General features: G+C 36.4%; 1 long non-coding RNA gene across 1 annotated transcript; it reads right to left on the reverse strand.

Annotated features, from left to right (window-relative positions):
• Window positions 1-9715: 9715 nt before the first annotated feature.
• LOC143399497 (uncharacterized) lies at window positions 9716-10575 on the reverse strand. The gene is made up of 2 exons (XR_013091410.1): window positions 10344-10575; window positions 9716-9808 (listed from the first exon to the last, which is right to left on the reverse strand). It is a non-coding gene; the product is annotated as an uncharacterized LOC143399497 (long non-coding RNA).
• Window positions 10576-17108: the final 6533 nt, after the last annotated feature.

The following is a 17108-nucleotide window of genomic DNA, read 5'->3' on the forward strand; positions in this document are numbered from 1 at the left end:
TACTTGCTAATTAGATAAATGATTATGCAAGTTTGCCAATGGATTTGTCATCTATGGGTGGACTTTTTTTTTTTTTTTTTGATTTGGGAAGATTGCTGGGTTTCTTTTACTCATGTGAAGCAATTAGACACTTCATCCTGGAAAACAAGTATCCTTCTCAAATTCCTTAATAGGCTAAGTTCAAAATAGGTTGAAGGGAAGGTCAGGAAGGTAAACAAATTTACATGGAAGTCAAGTAGGCTCGGGGAAAAAAATATATGTAAACACTAGATTGCTTTATCCTTGAATTTTACACTGGAATCTCTGGTGGGATCCAATAAGAGCAATTGTCAGTATACACAAGGGTCATCAAGGGGAATTCATATCAGTGTTTAAAAAAAGTAGTGTAGGCATAAAATCAGGGCCTGGGAAAGAGGTGGAAACCCTGGCTTTGAGACAACTCTTGAGAAAAGTGGCTGAGTGTGTGTGTGTGTGCGTGCGTGCACACACATGCATGTGCATGTACCAAAACATCTGTGTTACTAAAGAGATAAAACACTGAATGCCCAGGCTTGATGTAAAGAGAGACTGAGAAACATACACAGTTACAATGGAAGGAGAAGGTGGAATCTTTTATTAAGCATGGCCCTCAGTGAGTTGGAACTCCAGCAGGCTCCAGGGTTCCAAGATTTCGGTGGTAACAAATGGACAGACAATAGAGAACTTCTGAGAGCCAACCACCACCATGCTGGAATTCTGGAATGCAGAGCTGGGGATCAGGCGGACCTTAGGTTACCACTGAACTTCCAGCAGGGAAGAAGTGTCGTGTTGGCTGCTGGGTTGCTGGTTCATGTCGCCTCCAGGTCCCGGTGCAGCTGTGAGGCAGTGTGGGTAAGAGATAATGACAGGCTCTCTGTGTCCAGATGTGACTCCTGGGTCTGAGCTTTAGTTTCTTTTTGAGAAAAATTGTCGTGATGATAGCTGCTGCCTCAGAAAATCAAGCAGGTTAGTGCATGTTGGAAAACCGAAAATGGTCCCTGTCACAAAACAGCACTTAGTAATGTTCTGTATGAGAGGGAAAAAGTGGGACTCTATGGGGAAGTGATTAATTTCCCCACTTTTTCTTCCTAAGTGCCTGGAATCCCAGTGGGAGACTGAGTTATTCATCATGTTATTCAAGACTGTGAGGGAATAAAGCCCTCTGGAGGCTTTTGATCTGATCGTTGAAGAACATCACTGCCCCTTTTACCCCTAATTTGGCGAACTTGAACATATTTCTTTTCACATTAACCTGAAGGTGTCCTTGTCTGTTTAGAGTATTTCTCCTCAATGGTCTTGTTGGCTTACATTTCTATCAAGCTGTATCCATTCCCAACCACTCAGGTTAAAACTCCTGGATGCTGCTTTGAATACTTGTTCTTCAGTCACCAAACGGTCTCACTTTTTCCTTTATAATAATCTCTGCCTTCATCTCTTCCTCTCCATCCTCAACTCCATCTGTTCAATCTAATCCAGACAAATTCTCAATGAGCTGCTGATGCTCAAGTGCTACCGGACAGAAATGGATTTTATGAGCTGTGTTCAGTTGGGAGCAAATGGGGCTGTCCCCTGGCAAAACCTGGAGTAGGTGAAACGTGGCCTGGCGCTCTATTCTTCTGGCCAATACTGCACATCAGCCAGAAAATTCTCCATGAGTTCAGTCTTAGTTAATGGCTTCCCACCCAGCTGCAAAGAGAGGTGATAACCTTCTCCAAGCTTTCTATAAAAACACGACTTGCTCCAGTAGGTAGCTATCTTTTTACTCTATAGTCTAACCATGAGGATAATCACATGAAATCACAAGCAAGACAAAAATGACAAGACTGCTAATATCTTTAGAAAGAGACTCGATTCCTGAGGCAGGTGTGGTTTCTATCCTAAGCAATTTAATGAGGATCTTTCCCACATTACTCCTTCCCTGCTTATACCTTCACTTCATGCTCAGACCTAAAACTTTTGACTTATTCATTGTGATTTTCTTTCTTTCTTTCTTTTTTTGAAACCTAAAAATCAAATTTATTCCCTTTTCCCAGCTTTTGACACTAATGTCCACTTATGTGTAGACATTAACAGTTGAGAGTCTTTTTTTTTTTCAGTACAATAAAAACAAATGTATGTGAACTCAGAATGTAGTCTTATAAAACAGAATGTATTTTCAAAACTTCTTTTTCATTCTGTGGGTTCACAAATATCTATCACAAAATGTGCACTTTAAAGCATGTAAGGTTAAGAGAGTGTGTCTTATGAGTCAGGCATGAATTAAAATCTCAGCTCCATTGCCAACTCTTGGGTTCCTTCAGCATGTTATTTAACCTGCTCACCTGGTTCACTACTTGTCATCATTGTTTTTAACAAATGGCACATGTAAAATGTCGAGGTCATGCCTAGCCCAGAGAGAGCACCCAATAAAATGATCGATTTTTGCTTCAGAAGGCAGTTAGGGGTCAGTTCACTGAGGCCTGCTCTTTCACACCAGGAACATAGAGTTTAGGGCTGGAAACCACAGCTCCTTCCTTCCTATATGGTATTTTGGGGTCCACCAGAAACGGTTTTGGAATTTGATGGATCTAGCTTTGTTTTCTTCTAATTACCTCACAAAATTTAACTGTAGTTTTTTTTTTTTTATCAGTAAATTAGGAAAAATATCTACCCTTGATGTGTATAAAGCACTGAGACAACTCTTAAACATACCAAAAGACTTAGTTTTCCCCACTGGCACATCAAGGGTAGGGCAGTGGATGTGATCTGTTTCAGGTACAGGCCATGAGGGGAGGGAGGGATTATCAAAGGGAATTTATCCAAGAGAATTTAGAAACAGGAATAAAAGCAGGTCTTACTTTTACCATGAATAGTAATTCTAAACAATGTCACAAATTCAGCAGTAAATACTCTTGCCTGAAAGGTGTTTTGTTGGTTTAAGTCATAAATAATTGTTGATATTAATTGTGTGTTTGTGGCTTCCGACTGATACCTTGTTACTACCTTTCCTTAGACAACATTGCATCCTATGTAGAAGTTAATTCACGCAGACTGTTACATTAACTTTGAGGGTGATTTTGTAATGGAGGAGCCTTTGCCTTCTTCCCCATACTCAGGTCAATCTGTGCCTTTAGGCTGGTGATGTTCCCAGTTTATCAGATACAACTTGTGTTAGGTCTAAATCCAAGTTCAATTTCAATCAGTATCATTTATGGAAGCATGAATGTGCTAGGATGACACTTTTCCCAATGTCAGTTCTACCATGAGAATCTAGGAGGAAGATGTAGCCCTTGACTCTGTCTGCCTGGCAGGGGAAGGGTCAGAGAGAATTTGATTCTGATATGGATAGAAAAGAAGGTGTGCCGCAGTCTGTCTGGGCACAAATCACGAGCCACTCACAGCTTTGTAGATTCAAACAGCAATTCTTTATTCCGTCTACAAACACATTCTGGGAAATCCACGTTCTCTGCCCAAATCCACACCTCCACTGGGCTTCTGTCTCCCAAAATATACTGTCGGACCCTAAGAACTCAAGAGGAACTCAGGCAGCAGGATATGCCCTATTCTAAATGGGGAACGCCCTAATCTCGTATTATGCTAAACCGGGAATACCCTAAACACGGATCCGCCCTGGTCCTTGAGCAAGGTCACCTTACATGCAATGTCGCTGCAAAATGTCCTATTTCCATGAGTCCTTCCACTAAAGAAACATCGGGGTACGCTGGCAAGGAAATTGTCATACCTACTTGGCTGATGGCTCCCAGCATCTCCCCCCTTCTGATTAATTAAATAACAAGTAATGTGGCTTAAGGACCGTGCCTGGTAGGTTGTCCAATTCAACATATGGTTCTTACCCGTCATCGGAAAACTGACCTTTAGGCGTCAGCCTCCTGTCTTAGGTTGATACCACTGCAACTGGATCACACCCGTCACTGACTACCGGTCCAGCATACAGCCATACTTGTGGATAGGTCTATGCACCAGTGGGGGGGGTGAGGTTCTTTGCCTCACCTCTGTTGGCCCCCAAATTTGGCCTTGGTGCCAGTGGGGGAGTGAGGTTAATGTGGCTTAAGGACCGTGCCTGGTAGGTTGTCCAATTCAACATATGGTTCTTACCCGTCATCGGAAAACTGACCTTTAGGCGTCAGCCTCCTGTCTTAGGTTGATACCACCACAATTGGATCATACCCGTCACTGACTACCAGTCCAGCATATAGCCATTGGCCCCCAAATTTTAGACCATCACTAGCAGAAGGGAGGAGGATACAGAAATGCCACGACACCAAGCCAATTGACAGCTCCTTTGGAAAAATTGCATCACTGGTGACACCATCAGCAAAGATATGCCAGCATTACCACAATTCGCTGTACCAAATGATAGTTACATAGTCTAGGCAAGTTCTGTAAGCAGTTCAAAGTGGAGGAATCTATCAATATGTCCGTCTCCTCCCAAAGTCCGTTTCCTCTCAAAGTAAGTTGACTCCTTGATTGAGCATTACTTGTTGAGTTATATTCATTGATGCATCAGTTTATACAGTTTACTGTGATAGCTATCATAGAAGCTGTAGTTTGTCTTCACTGGCACTGGGATGAAGATAGGAATTCTGGCAATGATGCTAAAGAGACATTATCCTGAAAAGAATTATTAAATATAATGAAAAGGAAAGGTGAAAGTAAACAAACAGATCAGTTAACCTCCTTTAAAAACAATCCTTAACAGCTGTTTACCTGATTTAAATTAGTAAACAAACAGATCTGTTAACCACCTTTAAAAACAATCCTTAACAGCTGTTTACCTAATTTAAATTAAGCCATTTAAATCACGTGAATAAAAAAAATAATTCGGATCCATTTTTCATGAGCGCTCCTCATATATGAAATATGGACATATGTACACACAGACATACAACACAAAACACAAATGTGCAAACAAACATACAACACATAAGATAATAATAAAGTCCTTGTAGCTTTACCTAGGTGAAATCTCCATTGCAATGTTTAAAAACTCCAGTCAAAAAATAAAACTGATCAAAAAAACATTAACCTAGGTGTGTATGAGCTCAAAAAATAAAATAGAACCTTATGATGTGGGAAAAATGCAATAATAAAAGAGAATTAACATGCATTTACAGTGGGAGAATGGACAGTCTGATCTCATGAGCTTCTGTTTTGAACTGAGTAATACAATGTTTGGATATAGTGATCACTTAGTGTTTATATTAGAAATGGACGGAAACTTGTCTTCAGAGTAATGGTACAAAACAAAGCCAAGAAAGTTAAAAGGGAACAACAGGTAACCACTGAGTAAGTCTTTAGTAGAAAAACATTAAACTTGTCTTTGGATAGAAATATTATATCCTAAAAGGAAGATTGGCTATCACCTCAGGTAAGCACAAAGGAAAGAAGAAAATATATCCATTCAGACTGAGTGTTAACATCAGGTCAGGTATTGGAGAGGAACCCCACTCTTAAAGCCAAACTTACTCAAGGACACAGTGGATCAAGAAGGTGCATGTGGAAGGAAAATAGTGTTAGTCTCAATTGTTAAAGACTGAGTTAGTGTACGATGTGAAGCAATCAGAAATGTAAGACAACCATGTGGGCTAGAGAACAAGGCACTCTGTTCTGTATCTTTCATGATTGCCAACTGAGCATTTATCTCTTTCAAGTCCTTTTGAAATGACATATAAAGAACTTACTTTCTTAAACGTCTTAGAAAATGTATCAAAAATCTCATTTTCTATTTCTATCACAAAGTGATATATGGATCAGGATAACAGAAAACCAGGAAAAAGTTGCAGAAAAAGTCTGCTGCGGAGTTGAGAAAAATCTAATGAAGGACCAGAAATGGCTCCAGCTCAGAATCCAGGGACACTAGAAGGTTGCAGAAGCAGGCTGAAGGTGGAAGGGGGAAACATAAGGTTTGTCCAGAGAGCTTACACACTCACCCTCATCTGGCTCTAATTAGAGCAGCTGGCTGTGGCATTTATCCCCAGGGAAGAATTCCAAGAACAATTCTTTAATCTTATCCTGGACAAACAATTGTGTCTCCAGGGAAAGCGTGTTAAGCAGTATTAACACTTGGGCCCTAACCCCAGACCAGTTCATTTTGAAACTTAAAGGGAAAAAGAAATTCCCAAAACTGTAAGAATGGGAAAAAAAAGCCAATTAATAATGTAAGAGAACATCAGACTTCCTTAGTAAAATGGAGAACACTAGAAAACAGCAGAGAAATGTCTTCAAAATTCTGGGCAAAAGTAACTAGCAAGAACTAAAATACACGGCAAAATGAGGCCCAGTTTGGATATGGAAAAAATCAGAAAATCAATCCCCCCTTTAAAAAAAATTCTTAAGGATATACTCCTCCTAAACAAACAAACAAACAAAAAATAGAATAGAAGAGTGGTGAACAAAGAATGGTAAAACTTGTAATTATTGGTAATGTTTTAAACTTTGATGTAATTGCAAACAAAGGATTACTAAGAAACAGTAGCATAAAGTATAGAGAATTCAATAACAAACTGGTACTACAACTTTAAAGTATTTTATTCAATCATGGAAAATGGTTGTAGAAAAGTGAAGAAGAAGCAAAGGAAAGGCAAAAATGAAAATCTTTTTGGTTTCCAAAAAGATAAAGAAAACCTATGTTTAAACTTCAACAGAACTTGAGTATTGAAAAAACACACACACACAAAAAAAAACTAGATTAGTTAAAATCACTAGAGAATTAAAAAAGAAAGAGAAAGCCCAATCAATCAACACAAGGGAGGGAATTTAACAAGAGGTCATATTAAATTTTTTATAAAGTAAAAAAATGTGACAGGAATATTCAAATATATCCGTACCTTTATTAAATGTAAATAGGTTGAATTCTCATTTAGAAACATGGATTATCATATTACTTAATATGATAAAAAACAACAAAAATGTTTCTATAAAATTATTTATAAGCAGCATATCTAAAACAAATGCAAGAAGAAAAAAATGGTGGGAAACTAGTAGTACAGCCCAGTGGTAGAGCACTTGCCTAGCCTAGCATTCTTGGGATCCTGGTTAGATTCTCAGCACCACCAAAAAATAAAAAAATAAATAAACAAATAAAAAATTTAAAAAAGTAGAAAAATATTTATTTTGCATTTTTAATAAGTCATGAAACTAGTTGAAATATAATATCAAACAGAAGAGAAATTTAGCCACAAAAATTGCTGCATGGAAAAAGATCAATATCTAATATTGAAGGATGATACAATTTTCAAAGAAGATTTAAAACCTGAGGATGAAAGACAAACTGTTAAAACCAGAACTCTAGTGGTAGAACCCAAGGTACTGATGTATTAAAATGATTTATTAAATGGATAAAAAAGTAAAGAATGAAGAATGTGATTTCCACAATTAACTGCATTATATGTCTATACAAATATAAAAATCAACTAGTTGGGCTGCGGATGTGGCTCAAGTGGTAACGTGCTCTCCTGACATGCGCTGGGCGCTGGGTTCCATCCTCAGCACCACATAAAAAAAAAGATGTTGTGTTCACCGAAAATTGAAAAATACTAAAAAATTCTCTCTCTCCTCTCTCTCTCTCTTAAAAAAAAAAAAAAAAAATCAACCAAATCCTAAACTGAAGAGACAAATCAAAGCAAATGTATCTGATTAGCAGTGAATACTAATGAGAATACTAATATCTTTCAAAGCTTTGCATAATCCTAATGCCCAAACTAGGCATGGATAGCACAGACAAATAAAACTACAAACATGGACAAAATACTAAAGAAAAATTAGCAAAGTCAAATCAGCAGTGTATTAAGGGAATAATGTGAAGGAACAAAAGCAAAATATTAGTAAAACTTCTGAAGAAACTAACTAGGTTAATAGTTAAAAAGAATGAAAATTATATGATTACGTGGATACCCAAAACATTGCTTATTATTTCAAATTTGTTTTTCTAAAGCTTACCAAGAATTTATATAAATTTACCGAGCAAAAATACAAATTCTTGTGTGTGTGTATATATATATACATTTTTTTTTTACCAGTTTCCCCATTTATAGTCCTCTTGTCCACCTCTATATTTTGTGCATATGTGTGACTCACCTTGGGTTTTCTAAGGGATTGAATGTAACAGAGACAAGTCTTTGTTTTCACACTCATCTTTCATCAAGATTTAGTAACATTGGTTGAATTTTTACAATTGCAGTGATGAAAACAAAGGGATCAAACACATTTTATATTAAGGACAAGTTCACCTTTGTAAATGTGAAACTCAACCAGTGGGAGAAATGCTTCCGGGGCTACCAAAGGGCAGCAGCCTCTTGTAAATGTTCTGCCTGTCTGTCAATGTTGGGAGTAGAAGGAATGGAAGTATGTGGTTAATTTATACCCACATGGTTCAAACCATAGCTACTACCCACACATGGCTGTTGGACCTTGAAGTAAGGTTAGCACAACTAAGGAACTGAATCCCCTATATTTGGGGCAACTTGACTGTGCGAATCTAATTTTTCACCAGCAATTTTAGTTAGAATGCAATATAGATCTAATATTTCCAACCATAATTTCCATCTCAAATAAAATATGCTGTAAGTATAAAATATATACTGATTTTGAAAACTTGGTATGATAAAAATAAAGTAAAATACCTATTTAATAATTTTATATTGATTACAAGCTGAAATATTTTGGATATAATAGGTTAAAATATATGCTTACAATGATTTTTACCTGTAACTTTAAAAAAATAATAGCTTTGAGATATTTTATGTACCATAAAATTCACTAATATAAAGTATATTGTTCAGTGTTTATTAAATACTAATTACTCTTTAATACTTAGTTTAAAAACTAATTTTTCAAAATTTATTTTTTAATTAAAAATTTTTTAGCTGTTGATGAAACATTTATTTATTTATTATTTATTTATATGTGGTGCTGAGAATTAAACTTAATGCCTCACACATGCTAGGCAAGCTCTCTACCACTGAGCTACAACCCCACTCCCTATATGGTATTTAGTATAAATAAATGGGCTTCACTGACATTTCCATAAATACATATACTGTACTTTAATTAAATCCACCTTTCCTACTCTCCTCTCTGTCCTCACATGGCTGTTGAGAACCTGAAGTGAAGTTAGCACAACTAAGGGACTGAATTTTTAATCCTCAGCTCCTCCTCTTTCTCCTTCCCTACCCCCTCTTCCTTCCTAAATGCCTTTTTAAAAAACCCTTTTAAGTGAATAATAGAAAATTTTAAATTGTTTATTTGGACTGCATTGTATGCAGCAGTTTAGCTGCAAGTGTTTTTACTGTATCTTCTAACATATATTAGGCATGTATCTTTTGACTAGGTAATTTATTGTACAGAAACATGTACTTATGGTCTTTACAAATATAACATACTAGGTGTGTATGTTACAAATGTTACAGCAACTGATATAGAAATAATTTCAGATTTTTTAGTAGAATTAAAATGTTTCGAACATATGTGAAATGTTAATCACCTACTAAAGAAAATACACAGAGAGGTGGAAAAATATCCCTAATAGTGCAAGAGAAAAACTGTAGAACATGTATAATGTAATCCCATTTTTATTAAATAGTCAAAATCCTATAAAGAGTACTTATATTTTTTATAATTTCTACATAGTTTTTTAAAAAATATTCTTTGTACTTTTGGAAAACATTTATTAAAAAGAATTAAGACACAGGTACAAGCATAATTTAATTTGCTACTTTATTCTGGAATGGCTTATAGTTATAAAGTCACAATTTTCAAAAATATTGTTGACTTCTTGATTTGTAGAATCAACCTATAGGCAAAATACAGAGGAGTTAAATTTAGATACAGAAAATAATATGAATATTATAAAAGCTGCCAAAGTAAAAAAATCATAGAATTAGGAGATAGTAGAAAAATGCAGAAGTGATTTCTTCATCTTAGATAATGTATTCAAAAGTTAATGCCTAAAAAAATTGCAACTTAAATACTACTTAAGGTCAAAGGTAGCCATGAAGACCTAATGCAATATAACAACAAAATTATTTAGGGATTGGTAAGATAAAATTTTATCCTTTATAACAAGGAGTAAAAATGATCTAATGTCAATCAAGCAATCATGATTGAGACTCATTTATTTAACATTTTTTATGCAACTATGTATTGACTGGGATGGGCTCACAATAAATCAGTAAAATGAGTAAACAAAATAATTTGATTCAGATGTTATAAAGTACAAGAGGGTGACATGATAGAAACTAGTTTGTATATTGTATCTCTTCGTAGTATGCTTATCTGTGATAACCAGAAAACTTAATATACAGTTCCTTAAACAATACAGAAGTTACCTGCCTCGTGAAATAAGAGGTCTGGAGTTTTGGTTCATGGCTCATATGTTGTGCTACTGGCACCAGCAAGGACCCAGGATCATTCGTCCTGCTCTGCCTTTCTTAACAGGAATTAGTGGAATTAACAGGAATATCCAGCTTTCCATCTCATTCTAGGAAGGAAGGATGCAATAAATAGACGACAGCTATTGCATCAGCTTATGTGTCATTGGGCAGACCTGCGGAGCCTGGCCTCCCCTAGCCACAAGGAGGCTGGAAAACCTGCAGGAGAAAGCAGAGGGAGAGGAAGTCAGGATGGGTCAGCCACGTTTGCTCCTTTAGGAAGTGACCTTGAAATAAACAATAAAGGATGAGAAGGAAGTCCTGTAAGAGCTGAGGCAGCAGAATTGCAGCAGATCTCTCTTAGTGTGCTCAGGCACAGGGGCAGAGGAAGCCTAGTGGCCTTGAAGGGTGTGGTTCAGTGTGGTGTGAAGAGACAGGCAAGAATCAGCAGGTACAAAGGTCCTGTAGGTGACAACTTAGTATTTCGATTTTACTCTTAGTAGAAGAATTTAAAATAGAAAAATTAATAGAATGTGATTGAATATTTTAAAGATTTATGTGGCTGCTTTGTGGAAAATGGATTGAAATGGGGCAAGGTTGAAGCAAGGAGACCAGGTGATCCCTGTCCTCAGTGTTCCGTAGGAAACAATGGTGGCTTGTTTAAGTGGAGCAGAGAAGAATTCAAGGGGACAGACTTCAGATTTATTTTGGTCAGATAATATTTCTGTGACTTGCTGATTGACTGGTGAGAGAGAGAGAAGGAAAAGGGAGAATCGGGGATGACTCTTAGGTTGAGGTGGCATTTTGTGCCTGCAATCCCAGCAGATTGGGAAGAGAAGACAGAAGGATCAAAGTTCAAAGTAAGCCTCAGCAAATCAGTGAGACTCTAAGCAATCAGTGAAACCTTTTCAAAAAAAAATAATAATAAAAAGGGCTGGGAGGTGGCTCAGGGTTAAGTGCCCCTGGGTCCAATCTCTAGTACTGAAGAAGAAAAAAAGAAAAGAAAAAAAAAGTTGGAAAGATTTGTCTGCACTAAGTTTGGGACAGGGACTGGTATAGTATCTAGAATTATAGTTTAAAGGTGTTAAGTTTGTAAAGCCCATTAAATATACAAACCGGGCTTCAAAGGACCAGAGTCCAGTCAGTTTTAAGTCATGGTGAGTTAAAAAATGTAATCATCAATATATGGACATTTACCCAAGCCATGGCCTAATCTTGTCATTTAGAAATGTGATCCTAACCACCAAAAAATTTAAAGCAGAATTAGGTAAAAGTTATTTCTCCCTAAAGGAAGGGACTGGAGTTTATGGAATTGGGTGGGAGATTTTAGCTTTTCATTTGGTACTGTGGACTTTTTCAAACTATGCATTTTAATCTTGTATATACTATAAACTTCAAAAGAAATAGAATGTAAAAGAACAGTGACAGATAAGTAAAAGCACAACCCCCAAAATACATGCTTTAGAATATTCACTCTTTTCTTACATTGATCTAATTACTCAGGTTGACAGTGGGAGCAGGTCATTTCACAAGGACAAACAAGCATATTTGGTTATAACAAAAGCTAAAAAAAAAAACATAGATATTCTAGTGTTTAGTAAGCATAGTTAGCAATTTGGCTTTGTTCACCATCTGGGTTAACTCTGGAAACACTTTGGGTATATCTTTCTGAACAGGAACATTTAGTTTGCTCTTCAGATGATCTCAGTGATACAGAGGTTTAAATGAGTTGTGTGGAACCTTGGTCCACAGTGTGCTTTACATTCTGCCAATTGATTCTTCTGACTAGTCTTTCCTTTATCTTTTTAAGATGACCCCTAACCCCAAATAAACCTCCTGGAACTTCTAAGAAGATAGTATAAACATTTGAGAAAGGATAAATTGAGTCCTAAAGGAACATGCCTACTCACAAGTATAGAATTACTTGTTTTTTTTCATTGAGCAAAGCGAATTCTCTACATGTAGGTAGGCACAAATGACTATGAAGTTGTAGACTTTCAGCTCTATTTATAAAATTATTGATGAATTTGTTAAGCGTCCTCTTGCTTGTGTAACAAATATTATATTTATGTCAATCATTGCCTTGAGCTTGCTGTATGTTTTGCTTTTAATATTTATCAGACTTACTTTGATAGTTTGTTGAGATACAATATTTGGGATAGATTATGGTAGCTCAATACATATGTACAATGTGGAATCAAAACAAGATAATGTGCATTTCTATTTCTTTAAACATTAATCATTTCTATGTGTTGGACTCTTCTAGACATTTTGAAATATATCATAGATTTTTTAAAGTCAGTAGCTACCCTACTGTGCTACAAAAGAGCTAGAAGTAATTCCTCTACTGTTTTGGTGCCCCTTATTGAACTTCTTCCATATTCTTTCTTCCTCTTTCTAGTCTCTATGACCATATTCTAATCTATTCTTCTACAAGATGGACTTCTTAGTTTCCACAAATGAGTGGGAACTTGTGGTATTTGTGTGTCTGGCTTATTTCACTTTACACAATGAACTCTATTCTATGCTGCTGCAATTGAAATTTTCATTTTTATTTATGGCTGAATAATATTCCATTCTGCATATGAATTTACCCATTCATCCACTAGGGGTATCTGGGTTGATCCACATTTTAATTTTTTTTTAAATTTTCTTTTTAGTTATACATAACAGTAGAATACATTCTGGTATAATTTTACAAGCATGGAATATATCTTATACTAATTAGGATCCCAGTCCTGTAGATGTACATGATGTTGAGATTCACTGTGATATATTCATGTATGTACATAGGAAAGTTATGTCAGATTCATTCCACTGTCTTTCCTCTTCCTATATACCCTCCCTTCTCTTCATTCCCCTTCGCCCTATTTTAACTTCTGTGAATAGTGCTGCAGTAAACATGGTGGTGCAAGTTATCTTTTTAGTAGAATTTCATCTCTTTAGATACATGTTCAATAGTAGAATTGCTAGATCATATGGTAGTTCTGTATTCAGTTTTTTTGAGAAATTTTCATGATGTTTCTCATAACGGCTATAATAATTTACAATTCCACTGGCAGTATGTAAGATTTTACTTTTCTCTGCATCCTTGTCAGTGTTTCTTTTTTTTGTAATTAATTTTTTAATTTATATGTGACAGTGGAATGCATTACAATTCTTATTACACATATAGAGCACAGTTTTTCGTATTTCTGGTTGTATACAAAATGTATTCACACCATTTGTGTCTTCACACATGTACTTTGGATAATAATATCCATCACATTCTACCATCATTCCTAACCCCATGCCCCCTCCCTTCCCCTCCCACCCCTCTGCACCATCTAGAGTTCGTCTATTCCTCCCATGCTCCCTCTCCCTACCTCACTGTGAATCTGCCTCCTTTTATCAAAGAAAACATTTGGCATTTGTTTTTTGGGATTTGATAACTTCACTTAGCATTATCTCCTCTAACTCCATCCATTTACCTGCAAATGCCATGATTTTATTGCTACTTAATATTCTATCGTATATATATGCCACATTTTTTAATCCATTCATCTATTGAAGGGCATCTAGGTTGGTTCCACAGTTTAGATATTGTGAATTGTGCTGCTATAAACTTGGATGTGGCTGTGTCCCTATAGTATGATGTTTTTAAGTCCTTTGTGTATAGACAAAGGAGAGGGATAGCTGGGTCAAATGGTGATTCCATTCTCAATTTTCCAAGAAATCTCCATACTGCTTTCCATATTGGCTCCACCAATTTGCAGTCCCACCAGTATGAATATTCCTTTTCCCCCACATCCTTACCAATACTTATTGTTGTTTGTATTCTTAATAGCTGCCATTCTGACTGGAGTGAGATGAAATCTTAGAGTGGTTTTGATTTGCATTTCTCTAATTGCTAGCGATGATGAAGATTTTTTCATATATTTGTTGATTGATTGTATATCCTCTTCTGAGAAGTGTCTGTTCAGGTTTTTGGCCCATTTATTGATTGGGTTGTTTTTTTTTTTGTATGTGTATTTATCTTTTTGAGTTCTTTATATACCCTAGAGATTAGTGCTCTATCAGATGTGTGAGGGGTAAAGATTGCTCCCAAGATGTAGGCTCTCTAGTCACTTCACAGATTGTTTCTTTTGCTGAGAAGAAACTTTTTAGTTTGAGTCCATCCCATATGATTCTTGATTTTAATTTTTGTGCCAAAGGAATCTTATTAAGGAAGTTGGGGCCTAATCCCACATAAGGAGATTAGGGCCTACTTTTTCTTCTATCAGACGCAGGGTTTCTGGTCGTATTCCTAAGTCCTTGGTCCATTTTAAATTGAGTTTTGTGCATGGTGAGAGATAGGGGTTTAATTTCATTTTGCTGCATATGGATTTCCAGTTTTCCCAGCACCATTTGTTGAAGAGGCTATCTTTTCTCCAATGCATGTTCTTGGCACCTTTGTCTATTATAAGATAATTGTAATTTTGTGGATTAGTCTTTGTGTCCTATATTCAGTACCATTGGTCTACCCATCTGTTTTGCTGCTAATAGCATGCTGTTTTTGTTATTATGCTCTGTAGTATAGTTTAAGGTCTGGTATAGTGATACCACCTGTTTCACTATTCCTGCTAGGGATTGCTTAAGCTATTCTGGGTCTCTTATTTTTCCAGATGAATTTCATATTTGCTGATGAAATGATTTTATACCTAGAAGACCCTAAAACTTCTACCAGAAAACTTATAGAACTAGTAAATAAATTCAGTAAAGTAGCAGGATATAAAAGCAATACCCATAAATAAAAGACATTTCTGTATATCAGTGACAAACCCTTAGAAAGGGAAACAAGGAAAACTACCCCATTTACAATAGCCTCAAAAAACAAAACAAAACAAAACAAAACAAACCTTTGGAAATCAACTTAACAAAAGAGGTGAAAGATCTATGTAATGAAAATTATAGAACCCTAAAAAAAGAAGTCAAAGAAGACCTTAGAAGATGGAAAGATCTACCTTGTTCTTGGATAGGCAGAATTAATATTATCAAAATGACCATATTACTAAAAGCATTGTACAGATTTAATGCAATTCCAATAAAAATACCAATGACATTCCTTGTCAATGCTTCTTATTCTTTGTCTTCCTGATGAGACCAATTCTAACAGAAGTGAGATGATCTCTCATTGTGGTTTTGATTGACATTGTCTTGTTCAGCGAGATTGAGTATTTACCATGTATTTATTGGTTGTTTGTATGTCTTTTGAGAAATGCCCATTGAGTTCTTTAGCCCACTTTTAAATTGGACTTTTGTTTTTGGTGTTCAGCTTTTCAAGTTCCTTATATATTCTGGATATCAATTCCTTGTCAGATGAATAGTTGGAAAATATTTCTCTTCCATTCTGTAGGTGGTCTCTCAATTCTCTTGATTCTTTCCTTTGCTGTGCAGAAGTTTCTTAGTTTGACATAATCTCATTTGCCTATTTTCACATTTTGTTTTTTTTTTTGCTATCTGGAAATCATTGCCTACACCTGCTGGGAGCCATCAGCCAAGTAGGTATGACAAATTCCTTGCCAGCTTACTCCCATGCTGTCTAGTGGAAGGACTTCTGAAAGGTGACCTTGCTCAAGGACCAGGGCAGGATCCGTGTTTAGGGTGTTCCCCCTTTAGAATAGGGCAGTTTAGCATAATAGGAGAGTAGGGTGTTTCCCCTTTAGAATAGGGTGGTTTAGTAATAGGAGATTAGGGTGTTCCTCTTTTGGAATAGGGCGTATCCTGCTGCTGAGTTCCTCTTGAGTGCTTAGGGTCAGACAGTATTTTTTGAGAGACAGAAGCCCATGCGGTGTGGATTTAGGCAGGAGGGGATTTGGGAGAGAGTGGATTAGGGCAGAATGTGGATTTGAGGGAGTGGATTTGGGAAGAGAACGTGGATTCCCCCAGAACGTGTTTGTAGACGACCGGTGTGAGTTCGGGAATAAAGAATTGCTGTTTGAATCTACAATCTATGTGGAGACTCGTGATTTGTGCCCAGCCGAGAGACTGCGGCATCTGGTGGCCCGTACGGGGAACGCCTGAAACTTGGAGGTAAGTGAAATTGCTCGCCCCTGAGGGAAGGCGAGAGAATGGGTGACCATTTCAAAAAACAATGTGTTCTCCTTTTGATTTATTTTGTTTTTATTTCAAGTTGCCTGTTCCTAGAACTTTCTCAGGCAAACTGGGGAAAATGGTTGGCTCAAGATTTGAAGTTGTTCACCTCCAAGGAAGAGAAATTGTTAAAAGAAGGAGGCACCCCAGTAAGACCAAGAACAGCTAGGGCATATGTTGATACAATACAAAAATGCAGCCCATGGCTTTTAAACGAGAAGTTGTTAAATATATCAATGGGACCATCATGGTATCCTGTAGAAGGATTTTTCTTCAACAAGAAAGAGATGGTTAATTCTGTTTACTACATTTGTCTAAGATCTTGGTTTTTACAGACATCTGATTAATTTACAAAACTAGAGTGTTAAAATATCAACCACTAAATATGAAATCAAGTACTCTTTACTTATTAAGTTCCATAAGGTAATATATTTAATCATTATGTGTGTTTTCATAAATTGGTGAATGGAAAAAAGTTTAATATTGCTTTGGTCTGTATCTTTGCTGAAACAAGGTTACTAAGTGTTAAGATTCTATCAGGTGTAATTTACATACAAAGAGTATAAGAAGTTTCAGTTGGGTTTCAATTACAGTATTATAGTACCATAAAAA

This window comes from Callospermophilus lateralis, chromosome 5 (genome assembly GCF_048772815.1).
Source record: "Callospermophilus lateralis isolate mCalLat2 chromosome 5, mCalLat2.hap1, whole genome shotgun sequence".
Taxonomy (NCBI): Eukaryota; Metazoa; Chordata; class Mammalia; order Rodentia; family Sciuridae; genus Callospermophilus; species Callospermophilus lateralis.